A 20,467-nucleotide genomic window follows, 5' to 3' on the forward strand; every position below is an offset into this window, starting at 1 on the left:
AAGGGAAACAAAGAGTTTACATTGCAATCTTGGTGGGACCGATCGCTCACTTCGGTTAGACCAAAACGTTACGAAGGGAAACAAAGAGATTACAGTCCCATCTCGGTGAGACCGAGATCCCTATCGGTGAGACCGGTTTGCCTAGGGTTTGTGGCAGTGGCTATGACAATCGAACTCGGTGGTGCCGGATAGAAAGAATCGGTGGGACCGATTTTGACTTTAGGTTTAGGTCATATGTGGATGTGAGAAAATAATTGAGGGTTTTTGGAGCATATCACTAAGCACTTGAAGCAAGAGGCTCATTAAGCAACACCTTATCCCTCCTTGATAGTATTGGCTTTTCCTATAGACTCAATGTGATCTTGGATCACTAAAATGTAAAATGTAGAGTCTTGAGCTTTTGAGCTTGAGCCTATCCTTTGTCCTTAATATTTTGAGGGATCCACTTTCATAATCCATGCCATGCCATTCATTGAGCTTTCCTGAAATATTTGTCTTGGAATAGCATTAGCTCAATGAGCTATATGTTGTTATGAATTACCAAAACCACCTAGGGATAGTTGCACTTTCAACTGCGCGACCTCTTCCTCGCCCACTATGCCGCGAAGGTGCCCCCGGTCGTCGCAGCTCTCCTGGGAGGCTCCCAGGCGCCCCCTTCGAGCCGCCATGTCAAGCCGTTCACCCACCAGATCGGTGCCGCCTCCCAATGTCAAGGAGCTCCCCTGGGCTGGGTCACGCCCGAGGCCGATCTGACCTTCAACTCGGACGATCACCCACCCAACCCCGCTGGCTCGGGTGCGCTCTCGATGCTATGCACTCCCACCATCTGCCAGGTGGCCGTCACCAGGACCCTCATCGACGGCGGCGCCGGCCTCAGCGTACTCTCAGTGGAAGCTTTCAGCCTCCTTCACATGCCGCCAGAGCGGCTTCATCCCAACAGGCCCTTCTCGGGCGTCGGAGGCAGTTCGGCGGGCTCCCTGGGACAGATTCGCCTCCCGGTGACCTTCGGCACCTACGACAACTTCCGCACGGAGCTGATTGACTTCGACATCGCCCCCATCTGTCTCCCGTACAACGCCATCCTCGGCTACCCAGCCCTGGCCCGGTTCATGGCCGCGACTCACCCAGCATACAACCTCATGAAGATGCCCGGGAGCAGCGGCGTCCTCACCGTGCCCGGGGATGCGTTGCAAGCGCTCAAGCTTTCTTTCAAGACCGCCGCAGCTGCGCAGCCCGCGAGCTTAGATGCCCTCGAGGCCAAGGGGGCTGCGCCGGCCAAGAAAAAGCAGCTATTCAGCCAGGACAAGGCGGAGACCAAGCAGGTATCGGTCGACGAGAGTGAGCCCGCTGGTGCTACCTTCACCATAGGCACCAACCTAGAGCGTGAACAGGAGGAGGCCCTAGTCAGGTTCCTACGCGCGAATAGGAAGGTGTTTGCATGGGAGCCTAATTAGCTGGCGGGGGTCCCGAGGGATGTAATTGAGCATCACCTCAATGTGTGCCCCAACATGCGCCCTGTGAAGCAGAAGGCGAGGCGGCAGTCCACTGAAAAGCAGGCCTTCATCGTCCAGGAGACCCGCAAGTTAGAAGCAGCAGGGGTCATTCACGAGGTCTGCTATCCTGATTGGCTGGCCAACCCTGTTGTCGTGCCCAAAAGGGAGGAAAGGAACGCATGTGTGTTGACCTCACCAACCTCAACAAAGCCTGCCCACAGGATCCATTCCCGCTCCCTCGCATCGACCAGATCGTCGACTCTACCGCTGAGTGTGACCTGCTGTGCTTCATGGACACCTTCTCGGGCTATCATCAGATCAAGATGGCGGTGGAGGACGTGGAGAAAACAGCCTTCCTAACCCCGTGTGGGGTTTACTGCTATACCTGCATGCCGTTTGGGTTGCGCAACGCAGGCGCGACCTTCCAGCGACTGATGCACATCGCCATGGGGCGACAGCTCGGGATGAACGCTGAAGTTTACGTTGGTGACATTGTGGTAAAGTCTCGGGAGGCGACAACCCTGATATAGGACTTGGAACAAACCTTCGCGAGCCTCAGCGAAGTAGACCTGTGGCTCAACCCAGAGAAGTGTGTGTTTGGAGTTCCCTCGGGCAAGCTCCTGGGCTTCCTCGTATCCCACAGAGGCATCGAGGCCAACCCAGAAAAGGTCAAGGCAGTTGAAGACATGAGCCCACCGAAGACCCTCAGGGAAATGTAGAAGCTCACCGGGCATGTAACCGCTTTAGGACGTTTCATATCCAAGCTGGGAGAGCGGGCGCTGCCCTTCTTCAAGCTGATGAAGAATAAGGGCCCCTTCGAATGGACTGAAGAGGCCGGCAAGGCGTTCCAAGACCTCAAGAGGTACCTAACCAGCCCCCCGGTGATGGTGGCCCCGCGCCCTCGGGAGCCCCTGGTGCTTTACCTTGTGGCCACCCCTTACTCCGCCAGCGCAGCCCTGGTGGCAGTCAGAAAGGAACGCCAGGCCTCAGCCGCAACCATAGCCCCGGCCAAAGTAGGGCAAAGCCAGGAAGGCCTCGCAGAGACCGCGACCACGGCGGAAAAGGAACGGCCTCGTTAGAAGAAGGCGCCCGGAGCGGAGAAGGCCCCCTCAGGCGACCAAGGACTGAGGCCCGCACCGCCTCAGGGGGCACCTCAACTCCCAGAGGACACGGGCCGCACCAGCACCCTCGACCTCTTCGAGCACCCTGTGTACTTCGTCAGTACGGTGCTGCGGGACACGAGGGCATGGTACCCAATGCCCCAAAAACTCGTCCTCGCATTGTTAGTGGCCTCATGCAAGCTGCGACACTACTTTCAAGGCCATCCCATCAAGGTCGTCTCAGCCTACCCTTTGGAAAGGGTACTCAGGAGCCCCAACTCAGCAGGGAGGGTCGCAGAATGGAACATCAAGCTGCAAGTGTTCCAGCTAGAATTCAGCACGACCAGGCTCATTAAGGGGGTTGTGCTCGCTGATTTCGTGGCGGAATGGACAGAGGCACCAGTACTCAAAACAGGAGAGGACCGGTCGCTCTCCCTGGGAAATGAAGCACCAGACGGTTGGGTAATGTACTTCAACGGGGCATTCTCCCGACAGGGCACGGGGGCTGGCGCAATGCTCATATCCCCCACTCAGGACAAGCTTTACTATGCTGTGCAGCTCTGTTTCCAGCACGGGGAGAAGGTTTCCAACAACATAGCAGAGTACGAGGGCCTGATAGCGGGCTTGAAGGCCGCCGTCGCCTTGGGGGTAAAATGAATCACCATCAAAGGCGATTCACAACTCCTCGTAAACTTCTCCAACAAGGTATACGAGCCGAAGGATGAGCACATGGAAGCGTGCCTCGCGGAGGTCCGCAAGATGGAGAAGCAGTTTTGGGGGTTGGAGTTACAGCACGTGCCTCGCGGTACCAACCAGGAGGCCGATGACATTGCCAAGAGGGCATCCAGGCGACTACCTCAGGAGCCCGACGTCTTCGAAGAACGATTCTTCAGACCTTCGGCGGCACCATCACTGTCAAGCACGACACAACCTAGGGAGGAGCTCCCTCAGCCGCCCGCCTCAGGAGCCCCGGCTTGTGGCCCGGCCTCGGGGGCGTGCCTGCTCCTGGCGTTGGAACCTCAGGAAGGATGCTGGACCAAAGAGTTCAAGCACTACTTGATGCGAGGGAGCCTGCCAGAGAAAGAGGAAGATGCGGAGCGCGTGGCGAGACAGACCACGGCCTACTGCCTCCAAGACGGAGAGCTCTACCGAAGGCGACCAAATGACGTGTCCTTACGTTGCATTTCCAGGGAACAAGGAAGGGAGCTGTTAGCAGACATACATGGTGGAGATTGTGGGCACCACTCATCGTCACGAACCCTCGTCGGCAAGGCGTTCCGCAGCGGGTTTTACTGGCCCACGACACTCAACGATGCTGTCGAGCTGGTGAGGGCCTGTGAAGCCTGCCAATTCCACGCCAAGCAAGTCCATCAACCGGCTCAGGGCCTGCATACCATACCCCTCTCGTGGCCTTTCGTGGTTTGGGGGCTGGACATTCTAGGCCCGTTTCCACGGGCACTGCTACCTCTTGAGCACTGCTTTGGATTTCCCCGAAGAGGAGAGGATGATGCAATAAAGTAGCGTAAGTATTTCCCTTAGTTTTTGAGAACCAAGGTATCAATCTAGTAGGAGACGACGCACAAGTCCCTCGTACCTACACAAAACGATAGCAACTCGCAACCAACGCTTAGGGGTTGTCAATCCCTTCACGGTCACATACGAGAGTGAGATCTGATAGAGATAATATTTTTTGTATTTTTGATAGATAGATGCAAAGTAAAAAGTAAAGGCAAAGTAAAAACAAAGCAAGTAAATAAAGTGATATAGATTGATATGATGAGAATAGACCCGAGGGCCATAGGTTTCACTAGTGGCTTCTCTCGATAGCATAAGTATTCTACGGTGGGTGAACAAATTACTGTTGAGCAATTGACAGAATTGAGCATAGTTATGAGTACATTTAGGCGATGATCATGTATATAGGCATCACGTCCAAAACAAGTAGATCGAAATGATTCTGCATCTACTACTATTACTACACTCATCGACCGCTATCCAGCATTCATCTAGAGTATTAAGTAAAAACAAAGTAACGCCGTAAGAAAGATGACATGATGTAGAGGGATAAATTCATGCAATATGATAAAAACTCCATCTTGTTATCCTCGATGGCAACAATACAATACGTGCCTTGCAACTCTTTCTGTCACTGAGTAAGGACACCGCAAGATTGAACCCAAAGCTAAGCACTTCTCCCATTGCAAGAACTACCAATCTAGTTGGCCAAACCAAAAAGATAATTCAAAGAGACTTGCAAAGATAACTCAATCATACATATAAGAATTCAGAGAAGAATAAAATATTTTCCATAGATAATACTGGATCATAAACCCACAATTCATCAGTCTCAACAAACACACCGCAAAAAGAAGATTACATCGAATAGATCTCCACGAGAGAGGGGGAGAACATTGTATTGAGATCAAAAAAGAGAGAAGAAGCCATCTAGCTACTAGCTATGGACCCGAAGGTCTGAAGTAAACTACTCACACTTCATCGGAGGGGCTATGGTGATGATGTAGAAGCCCTCCATGGTGGATGCCCCCTCCGGCGGAGCTCCGGAACAGACCCCAAGATGGGATCTCGTGGATACAGAAAGTTGCGGCAGTGGAATTAGGTTTTTGGCTCCTGTTCTGATCGTTCGGGGATACGTAGGTATATATAGGATGAAGGAGTACATCGGTGGAGCTCCGAGGGGCCCACGAGGTAGGGGGGCGCGCCCAGGGGGGCGCCCTCCACCCTCGTGACCGCCTTTGGCGCTTCTTGGAGCAGGGTCCAAGTCTCCCGGGTCACGTTTGGTTGGAAAATCACGATCCCGAAGGTTTCATTTCGTTTGGACTCCGTTTGATATTCTGTTTCTTTGAAATACTGAAAAAGGCAAAAAACAACAATTCTGGGCTGGGCCTCCGGTTAATAAGTTAGTCCCAAAAGTAATATAAAAGTGAAAAATAAAGCCCAATATAGTCCAAAATAGTAGATAAAAGTAGCATGGAGCAATAAAAAATTATAGATACGTTGGAGACGTATCAAGCATCCCCAAGCTTAATTCCTGCTCGTCCTCGAGTAGGTAAATGATAAAAAAAGAATTTTTGATGCGGAGTGATACTTTGGCATAATTTCAATGTAAATCTTCTCAATTGTGATATGAATATTCAGATCCGAAAGATTCAAGACAAAAGTTCATATTGAAACAAAAATAATAATACTTCAAGCATACTAATCAAAGCAATCATGTCTTCTCAAAATAACATGGCAAAAGAAAGTTCATCCCTACAAAATCATATAGTTAGGCTATGCTTCATTTTCGTCACACAAAGATGTTCCCAACTTCTATACCCCCGATGACAAGCCAAGCAATTGTTTCATACTTAAATAATCTCAAACTTTTTCAAGCTTCACGCAATACATGAGCGTGACCATGGATATAGCACTATGGGTGGAATAGAATATGATGATGGGGATTGTGTGGAGAAGACAAAAAAAAGAGAAAGTCTCATGTTGTCGAGGCTAATCAATGGGCTATGGAGATGCCCATCAATTGATATCAACATGAGGAGTAGGGATTGCCATGCAATGGATGCACTAGAGCTATGAAGGCTCAACAAAAGAAAACTAGTGGGTGTGCATCCAACTTGCTTGCTCACGAAGACCTAGGGCATTTTGAGGAAGCCCATCGTAGGAATATACAAGCCAAGTTCTATAATGAAAAATTCCCACTAGTATATGAAAGTGACAACACATGAGACTCACTACATGAAAAACAAGGTGCTACTTTGAAGCACAATATATGAGACTCTCTACATGAAGAACAACGTGCTACTTTGAAGCACAAGTGTGGAAAAAGAGATAGTAGCATTGCCCCTTTTTTATTTTTTTTGGGCCTTTCTTTTTTTGGCCTTTCTCTTTTTTTATTTGGGCAATGCTCTAATAATGATGATCATCACACTTCTATAAATTACAACACAAGGATTACAACTCAAAACTTAGAACAAGATATGACTCTATATGAATGCCTCCGACGGTGTACTGGGATGGTGCAATGAATCAAGAGTGGCATGTATAAAAATAATGCATGGTGGCGTTGCCACAAATACGATGTCAACTACAAGATCATGCAATGGCAATATGACAAAAGTAATGCATGTCATGATGATGATGGTGGAAGTTGCATGGCAATATATCTCGGAATGGCTACGGAAATGCCATAATAGGTAGGTATGGTGGCTGTTTTGAGGAAGATATAAGGAGGTTTATGGTGATAGAGTGTATCGTATCACGGGGTTTGGATGCACCGGCGAAGTTTGCACCAACTCTCAAGGTGAGAAAGGGCAATGCACGGTACCGAAGAGGCTAGCAATGGCGGAAAGGTGAGAGTGCGTATAATCCATGGACTCAACATTAGTCAAAAGAACTCATATACTTATTGCAAAAATTTAGAAGTCATCAAAAATTCAAGTACTATGCGCATGCTCCTAGGGGGATAGATTGGTAGGAAAAGACCATCGTTCGTCCCCGACCGCCACTCATAAGGATGCACAAGCCAGGTACACTTCATGTTTCAAATTTGTTACACAACTTTAACCATACGTGCATGCTACGGGATTTGCAAATTTCAACACAAGCATTTCTCAAATTCATAATCACCCAACTAGCAAGACTTTGATATTATCACCTCCATATCTCAAAACAATTATCAAGCATCAAACTTATCTTAGTATTCAATTCACTCAAAGGAAAGTTTCACATATCTTGAATACCAAGTATTTTAACATTAAGCAAATTACCATGCTATTAATGACTCTCAAAATAATCTAAGTGAAGCATGATAGATCATATATTTCTTCAAAATAAAACTACCACCATGCTCTAAAGGATATAAGTGAAGCACTAGAGCAAACAACAAAAACTACTTCGAAAGATATAAGTGAAGATCAATGAGTAGCTAAATAATTATGCAACTATGCAAATACTCTCTCTCATTAAAGGATTTCAGATCTTGGTACTGTATTCAAGCATCAAGCAAAACAAAATAAAATGACAATGCAAGGATAGCACAACTCATGTGAAGAAGCAAAAACTTAGGCTCAACCGATACTAACCGATAGTTGTTGAAGAAGAAATGGGGGATGCCTACCGGGGCATCCCCAAGCTTAGATGCTTGAGACTTCTTGAAATATTATCTTGGGGTGCCTTGGGCATCCCCAAGCTTGAACTTTTGTGTCTCCTTAATTCCTCTCATATCATGGTTTCTCTTTTTATCAAAAGCTTCATTCACAACAAACTCAACAAGAACTCGTGAGATAGGTTAGTATAAACCAATGCAAACGTTATCATATTCTACTGTAACAAATCACTTAAATTATTATTCCACATTTAATACTAAATGCCTCTGCATATTTAATACTCCTATCATCAAATAGAATCATTAAACAAGGGAACATATGCAAACAACGCAAACATAACAGCAATCTGCCAAAACAGTACAGTCTGTAAAATAATCAACCTAAAATCACTCTCCAGTAAAAAATGGCAGCTAATCTCGTGAGCGCTAAAGTTTCTGTTTTTCACAGCAAGATCATATAAACTTCACCCAAGTCTTCCCAAAGGCTCTACTTGGCACTTTATTGGAACAAAAGCTATAAAACATGATTACTACAGTATCATAATCATGTGGACACACAAAAACAGTAAGGATAAATATTGGGTTTTCTCCCAACAAGTGCTTTTCTTTAATGCCTTTTAGCTAGGCATGATGATGACAATGATGCTCACAAAAAAGATAAGAATTGAAACATAACGGGAGCATCATGAAGCATATGACTAGCACATTTAAGCCTAACCCACTTACTATGCATAGGGATTTTGTGAGCAAACAACTTATGGGAACAATAATCAACTAGCATAGGATGGCACAACAAGCATAGCTTCAAAACTTTAAGCACATAGGGAGGAAACTTGACATTATTGCAATTCCTACAAGAATATTTTCCTCTCTCATAATAATTTTCAGTAGCATCATGAATGAATTCAACAATATAACCAGCACCTAAAACATTCTTTTCATGATCTACAAGCATAGAAAATTTACTATTCTCCACATAAGCAAAATTCTTCTCATCAATAGTAGTGGGAGCAAACTCAACAAAATAACTATCATGTGATTGAAAATTAAGATCAAGATGACAAGTTTCATGGTTATCATTATTTTTAAAGCATACGTGTCATCACAATAATCATCATAGATAGGAGGCATGCTTTCATCATAGTAAATTTGCTCATCAAATCTTGGGGGACAAAAGTATCATCTCCATCAAACATAGCATCCCCAAGCTTGTGGCTTTGCATATCATTAGCATCATGGGTATTCAAGGAATTCATGCTAACAACATTGCAATCATGCTCATCATTCACATATTTTATGCCAAGAATTCTATGTAATTCTTCTTCTAGCACTTGAGCACAATTTTCCTTTCCATCATACTCACGAAAGATATTAAAAAGGTGAAGCGTACGAGACAAACTCAACTCCATTTTTTTGTAGTTTTCTTTTATAAACTAGACTAGTGCTAAAACAAGAAACAAAAAGATTCGATTGCAAGATCTAAAGATATACCTTCAAGCGCTAACCTCCCCGGCAACGGCGCCAGAAAAGAGCTTGATGTCTACTACACAACCTTCTTCTTGTAGACGTTATTGGGCCTACAAGTGCACATGTTTGTAGGACAGTAGCAAATTTCCCTCAAGTGGATGACCTAAGGTTTATCAATCCATAGGAGGCGTAGGATGAAGATGGTCTCTCTCAAACAACCCTGAAACGAAATAACAAAGAGTCTCTTGTGTCCCCAACACACCCAATACAATGGTAAATTGTATAGGTGCACTAGCTCGACGAAGAGATGAAGATACAAGTGCAAAATAGATAGTAGATTGGTTTTTGTAATCTGAAATAATAAAAACAGCAAGGTAGCGAGCGGTAAAAGTGAGCGTAAACGGTATTGCAATGGTAGGAAACAAGGCCTAGGGTTCATACTTTCACTAGTGTAAGTTCTCTCAACAATAATAACATAGATAGAACATATGACAAGCCCTCAACATGCAACAAAGAGTCACTCCAAAGCCACTAATAGTGGAGAACAAATGTAGAGATTATGGTAGGGTACGAAACCACCTCAAAGTTATTCGTTCAGATCAATCTATAAAAGAGTTCGTACTAGAATAACACCTTAAGATACAAATCAACCAAAACCCTAATGTCACCTAGATACTCCATTGTCACCTCAAGTATCTATGGGCGTGATTATACTATATGCATCACACAATCTCAGATTCATCCAACCAACATAAAAGTACTTAAAAGAGTGCCCCAAAGCTACTACCGGAGAGTCAAGAATGTGTGCGAACCCCTATGCATAGGTTCCCAAGTGTCACGAAACCCGCAATTTGATCACCAAAACATACATCAAGTGGATCAATAGAATAACCCATTATCACCATGGTTATCCCACGCAAGACATACATCAAGTGTTCTCATAAAAGACTCAATCCGATAAAATAACTTCAAAGGGGAAACTCAATTCATCACAAGAGAGTAGAGGGGGAGAAACATCATAAGATCTAACTACAATAGCAAAGCTCGGGATACATCAAGATCGTGCTATAGAGGAACACGATAGAGAACACGAGAGAGAGAGAGAGATCAAACACATAGCTACTGGTACATACCCTCAGCCCCGAGGGTGAACTACTCCCTTCTCGTCATGGATAGCACCAGGATGATGAAGATGGCCTCCGGTGATGGGATCCCCCTCCGGCAGGGTGCCGGAACAGGGTCCTGATTGGTTTTTGGTGCTTACAGAGGCTTGCGGCGGCGGAACTCCCGATCTATCTTCTCTTCTGGAAGTTTTAGGGTACGTAGGTATATATGGGTGCAGGGGGTACGTCGGTGGACCTCTGGGTTGCTCACGAGGTAGGGGGGCACGCCCAAGGGGGCGCCCCCACCCTCGTGGGCAGCCTGGGACTCCCCTGGCATGCACTCCAAGTCCATCAGGTTGGTTTCCTTCCAAAATTAACTTCTCTAGTTGATTTTGTCCCATTTTGACCCCGTTTGATATTCCTTTTCCTCGAAACACTGAAATAGGCATAAAACAACAAATCTGGGCTGGGCCTCCGGTTAATAGGTTAGTCCCAAAAATAATATAAAAGTGGATAATAAAGCCCAATATTGCCTAAAACAGTAGATAAAGTAGCATGGAGCAATCAAAAATTATAGATACGTTGGAGACGTATCACCGTCTTCCCTGAACACCCTCACATAGAGGGTGGCGTCGCCGTCGAACTTGAAGTGCAGGGTGCACCATGGGCTCAGGCCACGCGCTTGAGCAAACGTTTGCGAGCCGCGGGTCAGGGCCACATTCCCGACGACGGAGACCTCCAGTGAAGCCCAGGAGGTCCTGCTGCAGCAGCCGTCCGCCTGAAGCCAGAGGCCGCCCGGAGTGCCGGCCGGAAGTTCGCCTACAAAGAAGCAGGGAACCTGGAGCCAGGAGCCGGTCGGGTCCACCGACCACAGGACGAACTTCGGCAACACCTCCGTTGAGCGAAAGCGCGTTCTAGGGGGTCGCGCAGCCACGACGTTCCTTCCATCGGTGACAGGGCGCTCGCCGCCGTGCAGGGGACCGTCTCCTCGACCGCGGGAAGCCACTGCGTGGCCGCGGGATGCTTGCGAGGGCGGCCCTGGCCGCGCTTGGTCAGGAGAGAATCAGGCCCTTCCCGATGAGCCTTTCCTTTCTCCTCGGCCGAGAACCTCTTCGTCGGGGCCGTGGGGATGGCAAGTAGCTGGGATGAAGAGAAAGGGGTAGCAAGAAGGAATAGGCTGAAGGGGCTCACGCCATTCCATACTTATAGCCGGGGAAGGCCAACCGCCGGCCTCCACAATCACAGGTAATCATGACCCATTTTTGTATGCAGAGACTAGTCAAGTCGCACGGTTGACGAGGCGTCGTGGGGAAGCGGAGATGCCCATGTCCAATCTGAAGGAAATATGCCCTAGAGGCAAAAATAAAGTTATTATTTATTTCCTTATATCATGATAAATGTTTATTATTCATGCTAGAATTGTATTAACCGGAAACATAATACTTGTGTGAATACATAGACAAACAGAGTGTCACTAGTATGCCTCTACTTTACTAGCTCGTTGATCAAAGATGGTTATGTTTCCTGACCGTAGACATGTGTTGTCATTTGATTAACGGGATCACATCATTAGGAGAATGATGTGATTGACTTGACTCGTTCCGTTAGCTTAGCACTTGATCGTTTACTATTCTGCTATTGCTTTCTTCATGACTTATACATGTTCCTATGACTATGAGATTATGCAACTCCCGTTTACCGGAGGAACACTTTGTGTGCTACCAAACGTCACAACGTAACTGGGTGATTGTAAAGGTGCTCTACAGGTGTCTCCGAAGGTACTTGTTGGGTTGGCGTATTTCGAGATTAGGATTTGTCACTCCGATTGTCAGAGAGGTATCTCTGGGCCCTCTCGGTAATGCACATCACTTAAAGCCTTGCAAGCATTGCAACTAATGAGTTAGTTGTGAGATGATGTATTACAGAATGAGTAAAGAGACTTGCCGGTAACGAGATTGAACTAGGTATTGAGATACCGACGATCAAATCTCGGGCAAGTAACATACCGATGACAAAGGGAACAACGTATGTTGTTATGCGGTTTGACCGATAAAGATCTTTGTAGAATATGTAGGAGCCAATATGAACATCCAGGTTCCGCTACTGGTTATTGACCAGAAACAGTTCTAGGTCATGTCTACATAGTTCTCGAACCCGTAGGGTCCGCACGCTTAAAGTTACGATGACAGTTTCATTATGAGTTTATATGTTTTGATGTACCGAAAGTTGTTCGGAGTCCCGGATGTGATCACGGACATGACGAGGAGTGTCGAAATGGTCAAGACATAAAGATTGATATATTGGATGACTATATTCGGACACCGGAAGTGTTTCGGGTGATTTCGGAGAAAACCGGAGTGCCGGAGGGGTTACCAGAACCCCCCGGGGAAGTATTGGGCCTTAGTGGGCCTGAGGGGAGAGAGAGGGCAGCAAACCAGGAGGTGGCGCGCCCCCTCCCATGGGGAGTCCAAATTGGACTAGGGGAGGGGGGCGCGGCCCCTCTTTCCCTCTCCCTCTCCCCCTCTTTCCTTCCCCCTTCCCCCTTCCTAGTTGGACTAGGAAAGGGGAGTCCTACTCCTACTAGGAGGAGGACTCCCCCCTCCTTGGCGCGCCCCAAGGGCCGGCCGGCCTCCCCCCTTGCTCCTTTATATACGGGGGCAGGGGGGCACCCCAGGACACACAAGTTGATCTTCGTGATTGTTCCTTAGCCGTGTGCGGTGTCCCCCTCCACCATATTCCACCTCGGTATATTGTTGCGGTGCTTAGGCGAAGCCCTGCATCGGTAGAACATCATCATCATCACCACGCCGTCGTGCTGACGGAACTCATCCCCGACACCCTGCTGGATCGGAGTCCGGGGATCATCATCGAGCCGAACGTGTGCTGAACTCGGAGGTGCCGTACGTTCGGTACTTGGATCGGTCGGATCGTGAAGACGTACGACTACATCAACCGCGTTGTCATAACGCTTCCGCTTTTGGTCTACGAGGGTACGTGGACAATACTCTCCCCTCTCGTTGCTATGCATCACCATGATCTTGCGTGTGCGTAGGATTTTTTTGAAATTACTACGTTCCCCAATAGTGGCATCCGAGCCTGGTTTTATGCGTAGATGTCATATGCACGAGTAGAACACAAGTGAGTTGTGGGCGATATAAGTCATACTGCTTACCGGCATGTCATACTTTGGTTCAGCGGTATTGTGAGATGAAGCGGCCTAGACCGACATTACGAGTACGCTTACGCGAGACTGGTTTCACCGTTACGAGCACTCGTGCTTAAAGGTGACTGGCGGGTGTCTGTCTCTCTCACTTTAGTTGAATCGAGTGTGGCTATGCCCGGTCCTTGCGAAGGTTAAAACAGCACCAACTTGACAAACTATCATTGTGGTTTTGATGCGTAGGTAAGAACGGTTCTTGCTAAGCCTGTAGCAACCACGTAAAACTTACAACAACAAAGTAGAGGACGTCTAACTTGTTTTTGCAGGGCATGTTGTGATGTGATATGGTCAAGACGTGATGCTACATTTTATTGTATGATATGATCATGTTTTGTAACCGAAGTTATCGGCAACTGGCAGGAGCCATATGGTTGTCGCTTTATTGTATGAAATGCAAACGCCATGTAATTGCTTTACTTTATCACTAAGCAGTAGTGATAGTCGTAGAAGCAATAGACGGTGTAAACGACAATGATGCTACGATGGAGATCAAGGTGTCGCGCCGGTGACGATGGTGATCATGGAGGTGCTTCGGAGATGGAGATCACAAGCACAAGATGATGATGGCCATATCATATCACTTATATTGATTGCATGTGATGTTTATCCTTTATGCATCTTATCTTGCTTTGATTGACGATAACATTTTAAGATGATATATCACTAAAATTATCAAGAAGTTTTCTCCCTGAGTATGCACCATTGCGAAAGTTCTTCGTGCTGAGACACCACGTGATGATCGGGTGTGATAGGCTCTACGTTCAAATACAACGGGTGCAAAACAGTTGCGCACGCAGAATACTCAGGTTAAACTTGACGAGCCTAGCATATAACAGATATGGCCTTGGAACATGGAGACCGAAAGGTCGAGCGTGAATCATATAGTAGATATGATCAACATATTGATGTTCACCGTTGAAACTACTCCATCTCACATGATGATCGGACATGGTGTAGTTGATATGGATCACGTAATCACTTAGAGGATTAGAGAGATGTCTTTCTAAGTGGGAGTTCTTAAATAATATGATTAATCGAACTTAAATTTATCATGAACTTAGTACCTGATAGTATCTTGCTTGTCTATGTTGATTGTAGATAGATGGCCCGTGCTGTTGTTCCGTTGAATTTTAATGCATTCCTTGAGAAAGCAAAATTGAAAGATGATGGTAGCAATTACACGGACGGTCCGTAACTTGAGGATTATCCTCATTGCTGCATAGAAGAATTACATCCTGGAAGCACCGCTGGGTGCCAGGCCTGCTGCTGGAGCAACACCAGATGTTGTGAACATTTGGCAGAGCAAAGCTGATGACTATTATATAGTTTAGTGTGCCATGCTTTACGGCTTAGAACCGGGTCTTCAATGACGTTTTGAACATCATGGAGCATATGAGATGTTCCAAGAGTTGAAGTTAATATTTCAAGCAAATGCCCGGATTGAGAGATATGAAGTCTCCAATAAGTTCTACAGCTGCAAGATGGAGGAGAACAGTTCTGTCAGTGAGCATATACTCAAAATGTCTGGGTATAATAATCACTTGATTCAACTAGGAGTTAATCTTCCGGATGATAGTGTCATTGACAGAATTCTCCAATCACTGCCACCAAGCTACAAGAGCTTCGTGATGAACTATAATATGCAAGGGATGGAAAAGACTATTCCCGAGCTCTTTGCGATGCTAAAAGCTGCGGAGGTAGAAATCAAGAAGGAGCATCAAGTGTTGATGGTTAACAAGACCACTAGTTTCAAAAAAAAGGCAAAGGGAAGAAGAAGGGAAACTTCAAGAAGAACAGCAAGCAAGTTGCTGCTCAGGAGAAGAAAGCCAAGTCTGGACCTAAGCCTGAAAGTGAGTGCTTCTACTGCAAGCAGACTGGTCACTGGAAGTGGAACTGCCCCAAGTATTTGGCGGATAAGAAGGATGGCAAGGTGAACAAAGGTATATGTGATATACATGTTATTGATGTGTACCTTACTAATGCTCACAGTAGCATCTGGGTATTTGATACTGGTTCTGTTGCTAATATTTGCAACTTGAAACAGGGACTACAGATTAAGCGAAGATTGGCTAAGGCCGAGGTGACGATGCGTGTGGGAAATGGTTCCAAAGTCGATGTGATCGCGGTCGGCACGCTACCTCTACATCTACCTTCGGGATTAGTTTCAGACCTGAATAATTGTTATTTGGTGCCAGCGTTGAGCATGAACATTATAAATGGATCTTGTTTGATGTGAGACGGTTATTCATTTAAATCAGATAATAATGGTTGTTCTATTTATATGAATAAAATCTTTTATGGTCATGCACCCTTGAAGAGTGGTCTATTTTTATTGAATCTCGATAATAGTGATACACATATTCATAATGTTGAAGCCAAAAGATGCAGAGTTGATAATGATAGTGCAACTTATTTGTGGCACTGCCGTTTAGGTCATATCGGTGTAAAGCACATGAAGAAACTCCATACTGATTATGAATCACTTGGTACTTGCGAACCGTGCCTCATGGGCAAGATGACTAAAACACCGTTCTCCGGTACTATGGAGAGAGCAACTGATTTATTGGAAATCATACATATAGATGTATGTGGTCCAATGAATGTTGAGGCTCATGGCGGATATCGTTATTTTCTCACCTTCACAGATGATTTGAGCAGATATGGGTATATCTACTTAATGAAGCATAAGTCTGAAACATTTGAAAAGTTCAGGGAATTTTAGAGTGAAGTTGAAAATCATCGTAACAAGAAAATAAAGTTTCTACGATCTGATCATGGAGGAGAATATTTGAGTTACGAGTTTGGTCTACATTTGAAACAATGCGGAATAGTTTCACAACTAACGCCACCCGAAACACCACAGCGTAATGGTGTGTCCGAACGTCGTAATTGTACTTTACTAGATATGGTGCGATCTATGATGTCTCTTACAGATTTACCGCTATCATTTTGGGGTTATGCTTTAGAGACGGCCGCATTCACGTTAAATAGGGCACCATCAAAATCCGTTGAGACGACGCCTTATGAACTGTGGTTTAGCAAGAAACCAAAGTTGTCATTTCTGAAAGTTTGGGGCTGCGATGCTTATGTGAAAAAGCTTCAACCTGATAAGCTCGAACCCAAATCGGAGAAATGTGTCTTCATAGGATACCCAAAGGAGACTGTTGGATACACCTTCTATCACAGATCCGAAGGCAAAACGTTTGTCGCTAAAATCCGGAAACTTTCTAGAGAAGGAGTTTCTCTCGAAAGAAGTGAGTGGGAGGAAAGTAGAACTTGATGAGGTAACTGTACCTGCTCCCTTATTGGAAAGTAGCTCATCACAGAAATCTGTTCCTATGACACCTACACCAATCAGTGAGGAAGTTAATGATGATGATCATGGAACTTCAGATCAAGTTGTTACTGAACCTTGTAGATCAACCAGAATAAAATCCGCACCAGAGTGGTATGGTAATCCTGTTCTGGAAGTCATGTTACTAGACCATGATGAACCTACGAACTATGAAGAAGCGATGGTGAGCCCAGATTCCGAAAAATGGCTTGAGGCCATGAAATCTGAGATGGGATCCATGTATGAGAACAAAGTGTGGACTTTGGTTGACTTGCCCAATGATCGGCAGGCAACTGAAAATAAATGGATCTTCAAGAAGAAGATTGACGTTGACGGTAATGTTACTGTCTACAAAGCTTGACTTGTCGCAAAAGGTTTTCAACAAGTTCAAGGGATTGACTACGATGAGACTTTCTCACCCGTAGCGATGCTTAAGTCTGTCCGAAACATGTTAGCGATTGCCGCATTTTATGATTATGAAATATGGCAGATGTATGTCAAAACTGCATTCCTGAACGGGTTTCTGGAAGAAGAGTTGTATATGATGCAACCAGAAGGTTTTGTCGATCCAAAGGGAACTAACAAAGTGTGCAAGCTCCAACGATCCATTTATGGACTGGTGCAAGCCTCTCGGAGTTGGAATAAACGCTTTGATAGTGTGATCAAAGCATTTGGTTTTGTACAAACTTTTGGAGAAGCCTGTATTTCCAAGAAAGTGAGTGGGAGCTCTGTAGCATTTCTGATATTATATGTGGATGACATATTACTGATTGGAAATGATATAGAATTCTGGATAGCATAAAGGGATACATGAATAAGAGTTTTTCAGTGAAAGACCTCGGTGAAGCTGCTTACATATTGGGCATTAAGATCTATAGAGATAGATCAAGACGCTTAACTGGACTTTCACAAAGCACATACCTTGACAATGTTTTGAAGAAGTTCAAAATGGATCAAGCAAAGAAAGGGTTCTTGCCTGTGTTACAAGGTGTGAATTTGAGTAAGACTCAAAGCCCGACTACTGCAGAAGATAGAGAGAAGATGAAAGATGTTCCCTATGCTTTAGCCATAGACTCTATCATGTATGCAATGTTGTGTACCAGACCTGATGTGTGCCTTGCTATAAGTCTAGCAGGGAGGTACCAAAGTAATCCAGGAGTGGATCACTGGACAACAGTCAAGAACATCCTGAAATACCTGAAAAGGACTAAGGATATGTTTCTCGTATATGGAGGTGACAAAGAGCTCATCGTAAACGGCTACGTCAATGCAAGCTTTGACACTGATCCGAACGATTCTAAATCACAAACTGGATACGTGTTTACATTGAACGGTGGAGCTGTCAGTTGGTGCAGTTGTAAACAAAGCGTCGTGGCGGGATCTACGTGTGAAGCGGAGTACATAGCTGCTTCAGAAGCAGCAAATGAAGGAGTCTGGATGAAGGAGTTCATATCCGATCTAGGTGTCATTGAGGGAGTCCTGGATTAGGGGGTGTCTGGATAGCCGAACTATCACCTTTGGCCGACCTCCTGGACTATGAAGATACAAGATTGAAGACTTCGTCCCGTGTCCGGATGGGACTTTCCTTGGCGTGGAAGGCAAGCTTGGCGATACGGATATGTGGATCTCCTACCATTGTAACCGACTCTGTGTAATCCTAACCCTGTTCGGTGCCTATATAAACCGGAGGGTTTTAGTCCGTAGGACGAAGAACAATCATACCATAGGCTAGCCTCTAGGGTTTAGCCTCTCTGATCTCGTGGTAGATCTACTCTTGTACTACCCATATCATCAATATTAATCAAGCAGGAGTAGGGTTTTACCTCCATCGAGAGGGCCCGAACCTGGGTAAAAACATCGCATCCCTTGTCTCCTGTTACCATCCGCCTAGACGCACAGTTTGGGACCCCCTACCCAAGATCCGCCGGTTTTGACACCGACATTGGTGCTTTCATTGAGAGTTCCTCTGTGTCGTCATCTTTAGGCCCGATGGCTCCTCCGATCATCAACAACGACGCGGTCCAGGGTGAGACTTTTCTCCCCGGACAGATCTTCGTATTCGGCGGCTTTGCACTGCAGGCCAATTCGCTTGGCCATCTAGAGCAGATTGAAAGCTACGCCCCTGGCTATCAGGTCAGATTTGGAAGTTTGAACTACACGGCTGACGTCCGCGGAGACTTGATCTTCGACGGGTTCGAGCCACAGCCAAGCGCGCCGCACTGTCACGATGGGCATGATCTAGCTCTGTCGCCGAACAGTGCCCTGGAGGCCGCACCAGTGTCTGCTCCGACCCTTAGCTCGGAGCCGACTGCGCCGACCGAGGACGGGTGGCTGGACACCGCCTCGGGGGCTGCAATCTCTACGGCGATTGAGACAAACACCATCCCTGTCCTTTGCAAGGCTCGTAACTCCAAGGTGCCGGACTCCTCTCCGGACTACGAACCTCCCGCGCCCCTACCAATCGAATCCGATTGGGCGCCGGTCATGGAGTTCACCGCCACGAACATTTTTCAGCACTCGCCCTTTGGCGACATCCTGAATTCACTAAAGTCTCTCTCTGTATCAGGAGAGCCCTGGCCGGACTATGGTCAGGAAGGTTGGGATGCGGACAACGAAGAAATTCAAAGCCCATCCACCACCCACTTCGTAGCCACTGTCGATGATTTAACCGACATGCTCGACTTCGACTCCGAAGACATCGACGGTATGGACGACGATGCAGGAGACGACCAAGAACCAGCGCCTACAGGGCACTGGAAGGCCACCTCGTCATACGACATCTACATGGTGGACATCCCAAAAGATGGGAACGACGATGGAACAACGGAGGATGACCCCTCGAAGAAACAGCCTAAGCGCCAGCGTCAACGGCGCCGCTCTAAATTCCGCCACAGCAAAAATGGTGATTCCGGCACGGGAGACAATAACACCCCGAAAAGTGCCGAAGACAACCCCCTCCAGCAGGATTCAACACAGGAGGACGGAGAAGCCATCCCTCATGAGAGAGCGGCAGACAGAGAGGTAGAGGACGATAATTACATGCCTCCCTCCGAAGACGAGGCAAGCCTCGACGACGACGAATTTGTCGTGCCTGAGGATCCCGTCGAACAGGAGCGTTTCAAATGCAGGCTTATGGCCACGGCAAGCAGCCTCAAGAAAAAGCAGCAACAGCTTAGAGATGATCAAGATTTGCTAGCTGACAGATGGACTTAAGTCCTTGCGGCCGAAGAGTACGATCTCGAACGCCCATCCAAGAGCTACCCAAAATGCAGGCTGCTACCCCGATTAGAGGAGGAAGCACTCAAACCTACATCACCAGCGCAGGATGCGGCCGACCGGCCACCTCGTGGCCGTGACAGAGAGGCCTCAGCCCTCCACTCAAGCCGCACTCCGGCGCCGCTCAAAAAATACCAAGGCACGGGGAAGTGCGCCAGACCTGCAAGACATATTGGAGGACAAGGCAAGGCAAACAAGATTGATCTACGGATCGCGTGGGCGCCTCACTACACGTGACGACAACCGTCATGCCAGATACAGCAAATCCGGCTGGGCCAAACACAGCAGACAAAGCCCATTTGAGCTACGTCGTGATATAGCCCAATATAGATGTGCCGCACACCCACTATGC

This window comes from Triticum dicoccoides, chromosome 6B, assembly GCF_002162155.2.
Source record: "Triticum dicoccoides isolate Atlit2015 ecotype Zavitan chromosome 6B, WEW_v2.0, whole genome shotgun sequence".
In the NCBI taxonomy this organism is placed as follows: domain Eukaryota; kingdom Viridiplantae; phylum Streptophyta; class Magnoliopsida; order Poales; family Poaceae; genus Triticum; species Triticum dicoccoides.